The 12,439-nt window shown below is 43.5% G+C and overlaps 1 long non-coding RNA gene across 1 annotated transcript in view; it reads left to right on the forward strand.

The window, feature by feature from the left end:
• The first annotated feature begins 927 nt into the window (after window positions 1-927).
• LOC310760633 overlaps window positions 928-12,439 on the forward strand; it is a 141,296-nt gene continuing 129,784 nt past the window's right edge. The window contains exon 1 of the long non-coding RNA XR_014547085.1: window positions 928-1,145. This is a non-coding gene — a long non-coding RNA (uncharacterized lncRNA). The remainder of the gene's footprint in view (window positions 1,146-12,439) is intronic.

The raw sequence follows: 12,439 nt of genomic DNA on the forward strand, positions 1-12,439 counted from the left end.
GAGCACTATGCATGAGATATGTTTGTTGGAAGAAATGGGGGATATAAGCAGTGACCTAGGTCAGTGTGACTCCTGTCTACAGGCCATGTAAAGCAGGAACAGAAATCCAGACCACAAAGTGGGAATGGGGGGAGCACAATTCAATTTTACTTAAGCACGAGGCAAAGCAAATTGCCACCAGGCTACAATCATAAATCAAAACAGTTCTCGCCAAGCTGCAACCACAACAGGGGATAGAATTACCAATCAAAGGTGACTCACTGCAGCCTAAAGCACACCTTCAGCAAACAGCGGGTGGCTGGCCCTCTGCTCTTCAGGTAGATCTGAGATTTGTACCTTTTTCAGTTAATCCAAGGCAAGGCTTCATCAGGGCAGCAGGTAGGTTGTCCTGCAGCCTGTTAACTGGATAGATCTTCCAAGCCTCCTTCACAAGCAATACAACTTGAGCTCATGGTGCCCTAACTCGTTTACCTTCACCATTTCTTTCCTTGTGTTAGGATGTTACCAGCCTCCATACCTTGTGCTTGCAAAAATTCGCTAATGGCCTCGTGGTATTCATGTGTTCTTTCTTTACTTCATATACTTCTGTGGTGTGATACCTGCATAAAATCATACAATTACAGAATCACGGAGTTGTTCAAAGGACCACAAGGGTCACCTAGTCAAATGTACCTTTTTATGAAACAAAATTTATATAATAATAATAATAATAATAATAATAATAATTATTATTATTATTATTATTATTATTATTATTATTTATACCCTGCCCATCTGGCTGGGCTTCCCTAGCCACTCTGGGCGGCTTCCAAAAGAATATTAAAATACTGTACTACATCAAACATTAAAAGTCTCCCTAAACAGGGGCGCCTACAGATGTCTTCTAAAAGTCTGGTAGTTGTTGTTCTCTTTGACATCTGGTGGGAGGGCATTCCACAGGGAGGGCGCCGCTACCGAGAAGGCCCTCTGCCTGGTTCCCTGTAACTTGGCTTCTCGCAATGAGGGAACCGCCAGAAGGCCCTCGGCGCTGGACCTCAGCGTCCGGGCAGAATGATGGGGGTGGAGACGCTCCTTCAGGTATACTGGACCGAGGCCGTTTAGGGCTTTAAAGGTCAGCACCAACACTTTGAATTGTGCTCGGAAACGTACTGGGAGCCAATGTAGGTCTTTCAAGACCGGTGTTATATGGTCTCGGCGGCCGCTCCCAGTGACCAGTCTAGCTGCTGCATTCTGGATTAGTTGTAGTTTCTGGGTCACCTTCAAAGGTAGCCCCACGTAGAGTGCATTGCAGTAGTCCAAGCGGGAGATAACCAGAGTATGCACCACTCTGGCGAGGCAGTCTGCAGGCAGATAGGGTCTCAGCCTACGTACCAGATGGAGCTGGTAAACAGCTGCCCTGGACACAGATTTGACCTGTGCCTCCATGGACAGCTGTGAGTCCAAAATGACTCCCAGGCTACGCACCTGGTCCTTCAGGGGCACAGTTACCCCATTCAGGACCAGGGAATCCTCCACACCTGCCCGCCTCCTGTCCCCCAAAAACAGTACTTCTGTCTTGTCAGGATTCAACCTCAATCTGTTAGCCGCCATCCATCCTCCAACCACCTCCAGGCACTCACACAAGACCTTCACTGCCTTCACTGGTTCTGATTTAAAAGAGAGGTAGAGCTGGGTATCATCCACATACTGATGAACACCCAGCCCAAACCCCCTGGTGATCTCTCCCAGCGGCTGCATGTAGATGTTGAAAAGCATGGGGGAGAGGACAGAACACTGAGGCACCCCACAAGTGAGAGCCCAGGGGTCTGAACACTCATCCCCCCCCCCCACTTTCTGAACACGGCCCAGGAGGAAGGAGCGGAACCACTGTATGGCAGTGCCCCCAGCTCCCAGCCCCTCAAGACGGTCCAGAAGGATGTTATGGTCGATGGTATCAAACGCCGCTGAGAGATCCAACAGAACTAGGAAACAGCTCTCACCTTTGTCCCTAGCCCGCCGGAGATCATCAACCAGTGCGACCAAGGCAGTTTCAGTCCCATGATGAGGCCTGAATCCTGACTGGAAGGGATCCAAATGGTCTGCTTCTTCCAGGCGTGCCTGGAGTTGTTCAGCAACCACTTGCTCAATCACCTTGCCCAAGAATGGAAGATTTGAGACTGGGCGATAGTTGGCCATCGTGGCCGCATCTAAAGATGGTTTTTTAAGAAGCGGTTTAATAACCGCCTCTTTCGGCGATTATTCAACCAATATATTGCTTGATTGTGAGAAAACCTCTAAGCGGTTTGCAAAAATATAAAATAAAAGATTGAAAATTATCCATTGAAAACAGGTAAAATATTCAAAAAATAATGAAAATCAAGAATAGTGAAAAAGGAAGGAAACACGTTAACATGTCTCAATAGGTGAATGCACCTGTCGGCCATCAATAGGCAGGGAGTTCCAAGTGTAGGTGCTGCTGCACTAAAATATCAGTTTCTTACAAATGTGGAACAAGTATTATGTGACACTGTAACAGCGCCAGTTTCTGATATCAAAGCAATGAAGTGGGCTTCTATGGGGTAAGGTGACCTTGCAAGTAAACCTGGTGAAAGAGGAAGTCTCCCCAACGAGTCAATGATCTTTACCCTACTTTCCTAATATCTACTGACTATACAGAAGCTCAACATCAAAAAACGCAGATCATGGCCACTGGTCCCATCACCTCCTGGCAAACAGAAGGGGAAGAACTGGAGGCAGTGAGAGATTTTACTTTCTTGGGCTCCATGATCACTGCAGATGGTGACAGCAGCCACGAAATTAAAAGACGCCTGCTTCTTGGGAGAAAAGCAATGACAAACCTAAAAAGCAGAGACATCACCTTGCCAACAAAGGTCTGTATAGTTAAAGCTATGGTTTTCCCAGTAGTGATGTATGGGAAGTGAGAGCTGGACCATAAAGAAGGCTGATCGCTGAAGAATTGATGCTTTTGAATTATGGTGCTGGAGGAGACTCTTGAGAGTCCCATGGACTGCAAGAAGATCAAACCTATCCATTCTGAAGGGAATCAGCCCTGAGTGCTCACTGGAAGGACAGATCCTGAAGCTGAGGCTCCAATACTTTGGCCACCTCATGAGAAGAGAAGACTCCCTGGAAAAGACCCTGATGTTGGGAAAGATGGAGGGCACAAGGAGAAGGGGACGACAGAGGACGAGATGGTTGGACAGTGTTCTCAAAGCTACCAGCATGAGTCTGACCAAACTGCGGGAGGCAGTGGAAGACAGGAGTGCCTGGCGTGCTCTGGTCCATGGGGTCACGAAGAGTCGGACACGATTAAACGACTAAACAACAACAACAAATACAGCTTGAACAACAACTCCCCCCCCACCCCCTGTTCTCTTGATGTCTCCGCTACCCACTTCTCCTTTTACTCTTTTCAGATTCACTGCTGAACCTTATTGTGCACTTTCAATAAAACCTGCCCAGGAAAATGCTCTCGATGAATGGTGCCCACCCAGGATCAATAAAATATGTGTGCATAAACAGAAGATGGCTCTCCCTTATACTGCATACCAGTACTTACCCCTTTACCCTGCAAAGTGATTTGCCTAGATGTCAATGCATTTTTTAACAAAACCAAACTGAACAAAAAACAAGGCCTGGGGCAATCTCTCTAGAAGCCCTGGAGGGGTTCAGGAGAACGACTGCCTGTTCTGTAACTGTGTTACTGGCAATCTAGCCATGGTCTGGCAGTCTAGTAATGGAGTTGGCACTCTAGCTGTGTTTGTGTCACGATGCAGTTTGCCTGTCACATTTTGGCACCTCATGCTGCATGAATCTTTGGCGAGTGACTGCGGAACATATTTCACAAGAGAGCACCCAACAGAATTATAAATAAAGCGAATGCATAAGGCTTCGCCTAGATAAAGCCATTATTTTCAACAATCTAATTTATGTACTCTAGGTATCCATCTGGACCACAAACCACTTGGAGTAGATCTGTATATATCCTTTAGCTGGTGAAGTACATACCATAAAGTTCAGAGCTGCACAGAGAAAATGCACAGAGGTACTGACCACCAAGTTCTGCACAATGAATGGGAAGGGCTAGTTTGAATGAAGAGAGTTCTACTGCACTGTCTTCTCCTGACCATTTGTTACTATCTCCCTAATCTCACTCTGTGCAGTTAAAAAAATTGGCACAGTGAAATATATATATATTTACCCTTTTTTGCATATGGCATAGCACGTTGCAAGCTTTAGCTCCTTGCAAAAGATAGAAGAACCTTTCAGAAAGAACTGGTGACAGATGCTTTATCTATAATTGCAGATTGAAGGTGCGGGAGATTTTACCTCTGTAATGTATTTACCTGGTTGTTGTTGTTTTTCCAACCAATTCATGTTTGAGGCCAATGGATAATTAAATGAAAGTTATTTGTAATATGACAAAGGCAGGAATAGAAATCTGATGGGCAAATATGCAAATCGTTTCAGGGACTGCAATTCAGTTTCCATGCTCACATGTTTCAACATAGAAATGTTTTCCAATGATTCATTGGCCAGATGCTTATCTGAAGATTGCAATCCTGATTCTGATATAATATGGCCTTTAAAAAAAAATGAATACATTCAGATAAATACATTCAGATAAGGTATATTATAATTGATCCAGTGTGTTTTACAATGCCTTAGAATATACAGTTTTATTGTAAAAGGATTAAATTGCACTGATCATAATGCTAAGGAAGGACCTAATTAGGAAATTGCGTAAGAATGAGCTAAGACGGGATCGGGGAGAAGTTCAGCTTACATTAAAAGGTGAACCTACTAAATTTGCGCTTTTTGGAACAATATGTAAAATGAAAATTTATTTTCTTTAATGTGTGGGAGTCAAGTTCTTCTAGCTTATTACCAGTGGTCAATTTCATTTCCCAGATGTTAGAAGAAGCCACAAGGGGATCATCTATCTTGGACCTGGACCTCACCAAAAGGGAGGAACTGATCAATGAATGGGAAGTGCTGGGAAACCTAGGAGGAAGTGTCATGTCCTCTTGGGTTTCATTGCAGAGAGGCAAGGGAAAGCTGAGTGTAGTCAGACATGCACTCTGGCCTTTAAGAAGGCTGATTTCAAAAAGCCTAAGGAACTACTGGGTGAGATCTCACGGTCAGAAATACTCAAAGAGAAGGGAGTCAAAGGTGGGTTGGAGTTTCTTAAAGGTGAAATATTGAAGGCACAATTCCAACAAGAAAGGAAAGCGGGAGGCATCTAAAGAAACCAGTCTGGCTGCATAAGGAGCTTACAGATGAGCTGAGATTCAAGAAGGGCACGCATAAGAAATGGAAGAAGGGGCAAATCACAAAAGAAGAGTCGTCAACAGTTGGAGGGATTTGACTCCCCTCACCTCCAGCCTCAAGATGCAGTTCTAGAGAAGAAAGGACTGCAGAAGGAGCCCTGGCTGGAAAGGAAACAGGTATGTCTTACATGCAGAAGATCTCACATTTGAATCAGATATAGCCCACACTAGGAAATGTGCAGACAGGAGATCACTCAGGCCTGCCCGGGCCCATCAGGGGAAGCGCAGCATGGACCACCCAGCCCCCTTTACAACAGCACTAATTGGTGGCAATATTATATTATTATTATTATTATTATTATTATTATTATTATTATTATTAATTGCCCATCCTTCCCCCCCACCCCCAGGTCCAAAGGCAACAATTAAAACACAATATTAAAAACCATTTTAAACAATTTAACATTACAGAAATACCGTATTTTTTGCTCTATAAGACTCACTTTTTCCCTCCTAAAAAGTAAGGGGAAATGTGTGTGCGTCTTATGGAGCGAATGCAGGCTGCGCAGCTATCCCAGAAGCCAGAACAGCAAGAGGGATTGCTGCTTTCACTGCACAGCAATCCCTCTTGCTGTTCTGGCTTCTGAGATTCAGAATATTTTTTTTCTTGTTTTCCTCCTCTAAAAACTAGGTGCGTCTTGTGGTCTGGTGCGTCTTATAGAGCGAAAAATACGGTAAGTTGGGTTCCCAAATTATACATCTCAAGTGTCAAAAGCCAGAGTAAAGAGGTGCATTTGCCGAAACCTGTAAAATGACGATGTCAGGTGCACCTCTGTAGGGAATTCCACAACCTAAGGACTGCCATAGAGAATGCCCTCTCCCAGACCACCACCACCAACTCAAGCTTCTGAGAGCGGTGGAACAACCAAGGGGGACCTCTCTGCCAATCTTAGCACCCAAGAAGGTCTGCAGGGAAGAAGGGGTCTGAGTCATCAAAGCATTGTATGCAATCATTGTATCACCCATGTTAGTAGGAGAGGAAACCATTATCTCTATTTAGACTCAAAACAAATTGAATCAAGCTTTGCCATTGATTTCAGTTTAGCTATTTCATGTTGGGATCTCGCTTTGAAACTCCTCTCTTGGAGAACAGCAACCTTAATGTTAGCAGCGGAGTGTCCAGGGAGAGTGAAATGTTCACCTATATGTTTCTGAATGTCAGATTTGTTTCCATTTATTCTTTTGCACCACCAGCACCAAGCCCAACTCTGGCATAAGTGATCCTTGATGGCTTAAGCATAGGTGAGGGAAATGTTTGGTCCAATACTTTTAATACTCCCAGTCATGTTGACATGCTGTTTTAAGGCTCCCAGAAGATGCCATTAGTGCAGCCTGGATGTTAATTGCACATAAAATTGCAAAACAGACTCTTGTGGCCATTATTCACTCTTCACTGATTGTCTGACTGATCCAATTCACCAGTTTTTAAAAATAGGCTCAGTGTGAGCCTAGTCAATGCTTTCCTTTTCTCACCCGATTAATTTGTTTCTCCCACATGATATTGACAGTGAGTTTCTAGGGACCATACCACAAACCTAAAAATTGCTCCCCCAAATAAATTCTCCTCAGTTTTCTTTTCTGCAAATGGTGATGCCTGATATTCTCTGGATAAGCAAACATTTGATCACTGCCTGACAATATTTCATTACAATATTTGGCAATTATTTGGCATATTTGGCATATATTTGGCATATTTGGCATATATTGGAACTCAGGTCCAATATATATTTGGCATATAGGGAACTCTATGCTTTTAAAGCAACAGTATACAACTTTAAACAGCCATGGCTTTCCCCAAAGGATTCTGGGAACTGTAGTTTGTTAAGGGTATTAAGAGTTATTAGGAGACCCATCACAGACCTTCAGTTTATGGTGCTTGCTTTCACAATGAATGTTTGTTAGGAACTGCAGGAATTGCAAAAGTGTACCAAACTAAGGTTTAAATTAAACAGACACATTTTTATTGCAGGTAACATTTGTCCTTTTGATGAATGTTGTGTGTTAAACACAAACAGTAAAACACAGTTGTTTGGTGCAGCAGAAAACAATATTCGCAAGTATGCAAAATGTCACACTCATATTTGCAATTCAAATGTAAGCCCTTCAGACTTGCTGGTGTTTCTTGATTTGATTGGCAGGCATTTCATAATCTTCCCCTCCTGGGTTCAGCTATTATTCCCATCTTGGACAACAAACTGAACAAATTTACTTTTCCTTGAGTGTTATCCTACAAAATATTAACCTGTAGAAATAGCTATGATTACAGTTCCATTGAACAGTAACAGTTAAACTGCTGTTAAACTGTGATGATATAGCTATCTATTTTGCTATCATTTAAGGAAAAGGTGTGAGAGAAATGTAGCAGCATTGTAGCTGCTATTGCTAGAGAAAGGTAAGTCCCTCACCTTCTGAATGAATGCCAAATTTGTATGAATGCGATAATGAACTCATTCATATCTATTCGTTACTCAAGGTATTCATTTAAGTTCAGTTTTTCATTCTTGACAAACCTCTAAAATGTTGTAGGTGGCTACCATCTTGGATGAGCAACTGCGGATAAGTCAAATTCATGGCGGATATAGGTATCAATGATTACTAGTTATGGTATCTATGGCTTTAGGTCCATCATTTAGGCTTGGAACTGGCTGCCAGCTTCTGTCTCCCCTGTCTTAGTGTTGCTCTTGTAGAACTCAGCAGGGAGGGAAAGGATGGGGAGAAAGGTAGAATTAGTGGCCTCTGTCTGTCACTGGCTATGTCTGTGCGTCTGTTTGTTGGCCTCCCTCTCTCCCGTCCCCAGCCACTAACTGTACATCTACATTAATTCCCCACTGCAACAGCACTGGTTCACTCAACTGCTGCACCATTATAGCCTGCCCAACTTATGGCTCTTCCCAACAACTTGTTTCATCCTGATTTGCTTGCACAAATTTGCAAGGAGGTTAAACAAGGTTTCTGCTTATTGAGCATTCATTTTGATCTGCTTGCATGGAGGTGATGATGGAAGTCACCATTATCCCACACTTGCATTCCCCCCACCCCCATCCCTGTTCTTACCACAAAATTAAGCTGTTTGGGTTTTAGGGTTTTGTTTTGTTTTGTTTGGAAGCAGGCATGTTGTACAAGAACACCCAACCCACTCTGATTTCACAACCTAAATCTGCTGGTATACAATGGAACTGTACCCACAAAAAGTGTCGACAGTCTGGAAGTTGCCTTAGTTAATTGAGAGAAGGGGGGCATAGCTTAGTGACAAAGAATGTGCTTTGTAAATAATAAGAATAAGAATAAGGACTCAGTTTTGTTTGCTTGTTTAAATTATTTTAAACCCACTCTTCATTCTGGCCCCTCTGCACTACACAGTTAAAGCAGTATCATAACACTTTAAACAGCCATGGCTTTCCCCAGAGAAACTTTGTTTGTTAGAGGTGCTGCGAGTTGTTAAAGGCCCTGATTCCCCTCACAGAATTGCAGTGCTCAGAATACTTTAACAATAAATCCTTCTTCCTAGGGGACTTTATTGTTTGCGGGAGATTTAAGCATGGGGCTGATCCCCAGCTACTGCTCCTTATAACCGTCACCGTGAAAAGGCAGCAACATATTTGCTTTGATGGTCAAGCCAGGCATCATGCCAGGATTGTACTCAGCGAGCACAAGAGTACCCTTCGAGAAAGAAGCTCTTACACACGCCTTTCAAAGTCAAATGTAATGGACCGGCAAACACGAAAGGTCAAAACAATCAATAAAGTACTCTGTAGAGCTAAGGGAGGGAGATAACGTTCCCATGACCCACACTGATTGATTTCCATTTAAAATGGAAACATTGCTGAATGCATATTCCACTCATCCCCATCCATATGTATATCTAGCTCTAAAATGTCACAAACTGACAAGCGCTCTGCTTTCTGCATTGCTTCCACTGCTCTGACCTTTATTTCCTTGTAGGCCTGCAGGGTGGTAGAGAGTTTACTATGGCAAAGCGCAGCGGCTTAATGGTTCCACATCCTTTTGCTACTCAAAAAGATGGAAGGTGAATTTGCTCCCAACTGACGCCCTTAAATGCTCCAGCTGACTTGGGTCTGGGTGCCTTCCTAGTGCGTGGATATCACTGTGACATTTTCCACCGAGTTCATGGGAGGAAGGTTCTGTGTCTCCCAGAGAGAACCAAGCTGATCAAAGTAGCAGTTTGCTTTTTAGAAAGTGCACAGTACACAACAGGCAAGTGACAATGTTAGAGCAAAGCTAATCAATTACAGCAGTGACATTTAAATGCAAATCACTGGATGCCTTGTTCTGATATTGTATAAAAACAGTCAAGTATGTACATTCCAAAATTTTGACTGGTTCCAATATAAATAAAGAGCCTGCAGCCAATGAGTTGCTCCCCTCATCTCCACTGTCCTTTTCTGCAAACTTTACCCACCTTCCCCTTCATATTACTCTTTCTTTGCCTATTTCCTACTCTGCATCCTTCCTTCAACCATCTTCCCAACTTATCTCCTTCTTAAAGGACTACTTCCCAGTCCTCAACCTTTCTCACAAAGGTACTTGTGCCATTTATCCAGCCCGTGTAACGTTTTAATCCCAGACAAATTAACAGCTACCTCTTTCTTCACAGAAACTGGACGGCAGATATTCTGACATGTTTGTACCCGGAGCACTTGAAATGTTTGTGAGCAATCTCAGGAATCTTCAGGAGCCCTATTAAATAATAATAATAATAATAATAATAATAATAATAATAATAATAATAATTTATTATTTATACCCCACCCATCTGGCTGGGTTTCCCCAGCTACTCTGGGCGGCTTCCAACAAAACACTAAAATACAATAACCTATTAAACATTAAAAGCTTCCCTAAACATTGCTTCTACTGCTCTGACCTTTATTTCCTTGTATTAAAAGTATTTGCCCAATGTTTTCAAGGATTCCTTGCATCGGTGACGATGTTGTGTTAAAGTTCTTAACCCCTCATTAACTCCCCCGACACACATTGCTGTTGCCACTGCCAGGTATGTTTGGGGGAAAGAGGAGAAGCTCGGGACTCAGTGACTCAAGAGGGAGCCAGCCCTACCATGAGGTAGAGTGAAGCAGCTTGCTCAGACAGCTTCTTAATTCTGAGTCCTAGAATTACTGTCAGTCTCATAGTGGATAAGAAAGCACTGAGGTTTTCTTTGTTAAATGTGATGAGAACTAATCTTTCACCCCCTCTCTCCGCTCCACACACAAAGGTCTTGTTTGACTGCCATGTGCATTTCTAAAGATGGATGTTTCTGGTGTGATTTCATAGCCTCTCAAGGCAGGGACTAACAACTAGTTCAGAAATCTGAAGAGCCAACTGCAAATTAGCCTTTCTGTACGCCAGGGGTGGTGAGATGTTACTGGCCTACAATTCCTAGCATCCCAGTGGCCATGCTGACTGGGGCTGCTGGGAGGTGAGAAAGGCTGAACATACAACAACCTGACTTGCCCAAATGAGGTGAGAGAAGCCTTTCCTATTTCTGTATTTCTGCCCATCATGCTGCCGCTACTGACACAGGAAGTGAACTGAGGGTGAGAATGTGGCACCCGTTACAGCGGTACCTCGGGTTAAGAACTTAATTCATTCTGGAGGTCTGTTCTTAACCTGAAACTGTTCTTAACCTGAGGTACCACTTTAGCTAATGGGGCCTCCTACTGATGCCACGCTGCTGCCACGCGATTTCTGTTCTCATCCTGAGGTAAAGTTCTTAACCCGAGGTACTATTTCTGGGTTAGCGGCGTCTGTAACCTGAAGCGTCTGTAACCTGAGGTACCACTGTAATATATTACACACACAGCAGAGAATGGGTTATACTTGAAAAAGTAGCCAGCCTTAGCTGCCTGGTACTTTAAGGGTGCTTAAATGTGCACCGTTAATACTCTGTTGAATAGGTTTTCCTCCCCTTCCCCATATAATAATGTGTTGTATATAAATTAGTGCAGAGTGATTCAAAGGCAAAAGAACACACTGTTTTTCTTCTTTATAAGTAGCAGCATGGAATTGTGCAGTTAGGCGCAGCAGGTGGAAATGGCCTGCAAATATTCAAAGAACAGCTCACGCTGGCAACCGTGCCACAGACATTTTTTAAAGCCCTGGGAGAATCAGAGCATCTCATTCATCCACACAAACCTATCAAGAGCTAAGAGCGGGAAATGTCAGTGTTGAATAGCAAGTGCCTCATGTGCCTTGCTGTCGGATCATGTGCATAGAGAGACGAGCAGAAGACACTGCAAGAGCTAAATGCAAGGTTACAATCCTATCCGTTGAGTTCAGTGGGACTCACTTCCAAGTACAGTGGTACCTCGGGTTAATAACTTAATTTGTTCTGGAGGTCTGTTCTTAACCTGAAACTGTTCTTAACCTGAAGCACCACTTTAGCTAATGGGGCCTCCTGCTGCCACTGTGCTGCTGCTGCTGCACGATTTCTGTTCTCATCCTGAAGCAAAGTTCTTAACCCGAGGTATTATTTCTGGGTTAGTGGAGTCTGTAATCTGAAGCGTATGTAACCTGAAGCGTATGTAACCTGAGATACCACTGAAAATAGGGCTGAGTTAATAATGTACAAGCAGAGATAAGTAAACCCCAGAGGGTGAATGACAGCCACTTGTTAACTATGTTTGCACAGCACTGATCCATTCCTCCACAATCCTCCACAGTCATATGATGCCTGATGATAAAGTTGTGGGCCTCCTGCTTCTTGGTCTCTACTCATTAGATACAGTCCTTGTGGGTAAAAACCCTGATTGATTGGGTCACAAAACCATGGACTCAGGGCACAGGTATAGAAACACAGAATCATAGAATTGTAGATTTGGATGGGACCATGAGGATCATCTGCTCTAAACCCCTTGCAATGCAGGAATCTTTTGCCCCACGTGGGGCTTGAACCTGTGACCTTGAGATTAAGAGTCTCATGCTCTACCGACTGAGCACAATACCCACCAGAGAGTTGAGACAGCAACTCCCATCAGCACCATGCAGCATGGCCAATGGTCAGGGATGATGGGGGGTTATTGTCCAAAACACCTGAGGGCATCACATTAGTCACCTTTGCTCTGCAGAATGGAAGCCAACACTGGAATCCAATG

This window comes from Podarcis filfolensis (genome assembly GCF_964270895.1).
Source record: "Podarcis filfolensis genome assembly, chromosome: 4".
In the NCBI taxonomy this organism is placed as follows: domain Eukaryota; kingdom Metazoa; phylum Chordata; class Lepidosauria; order Squamata; family Lacertidae; genus Podarcis; species Podarcis filfolensis.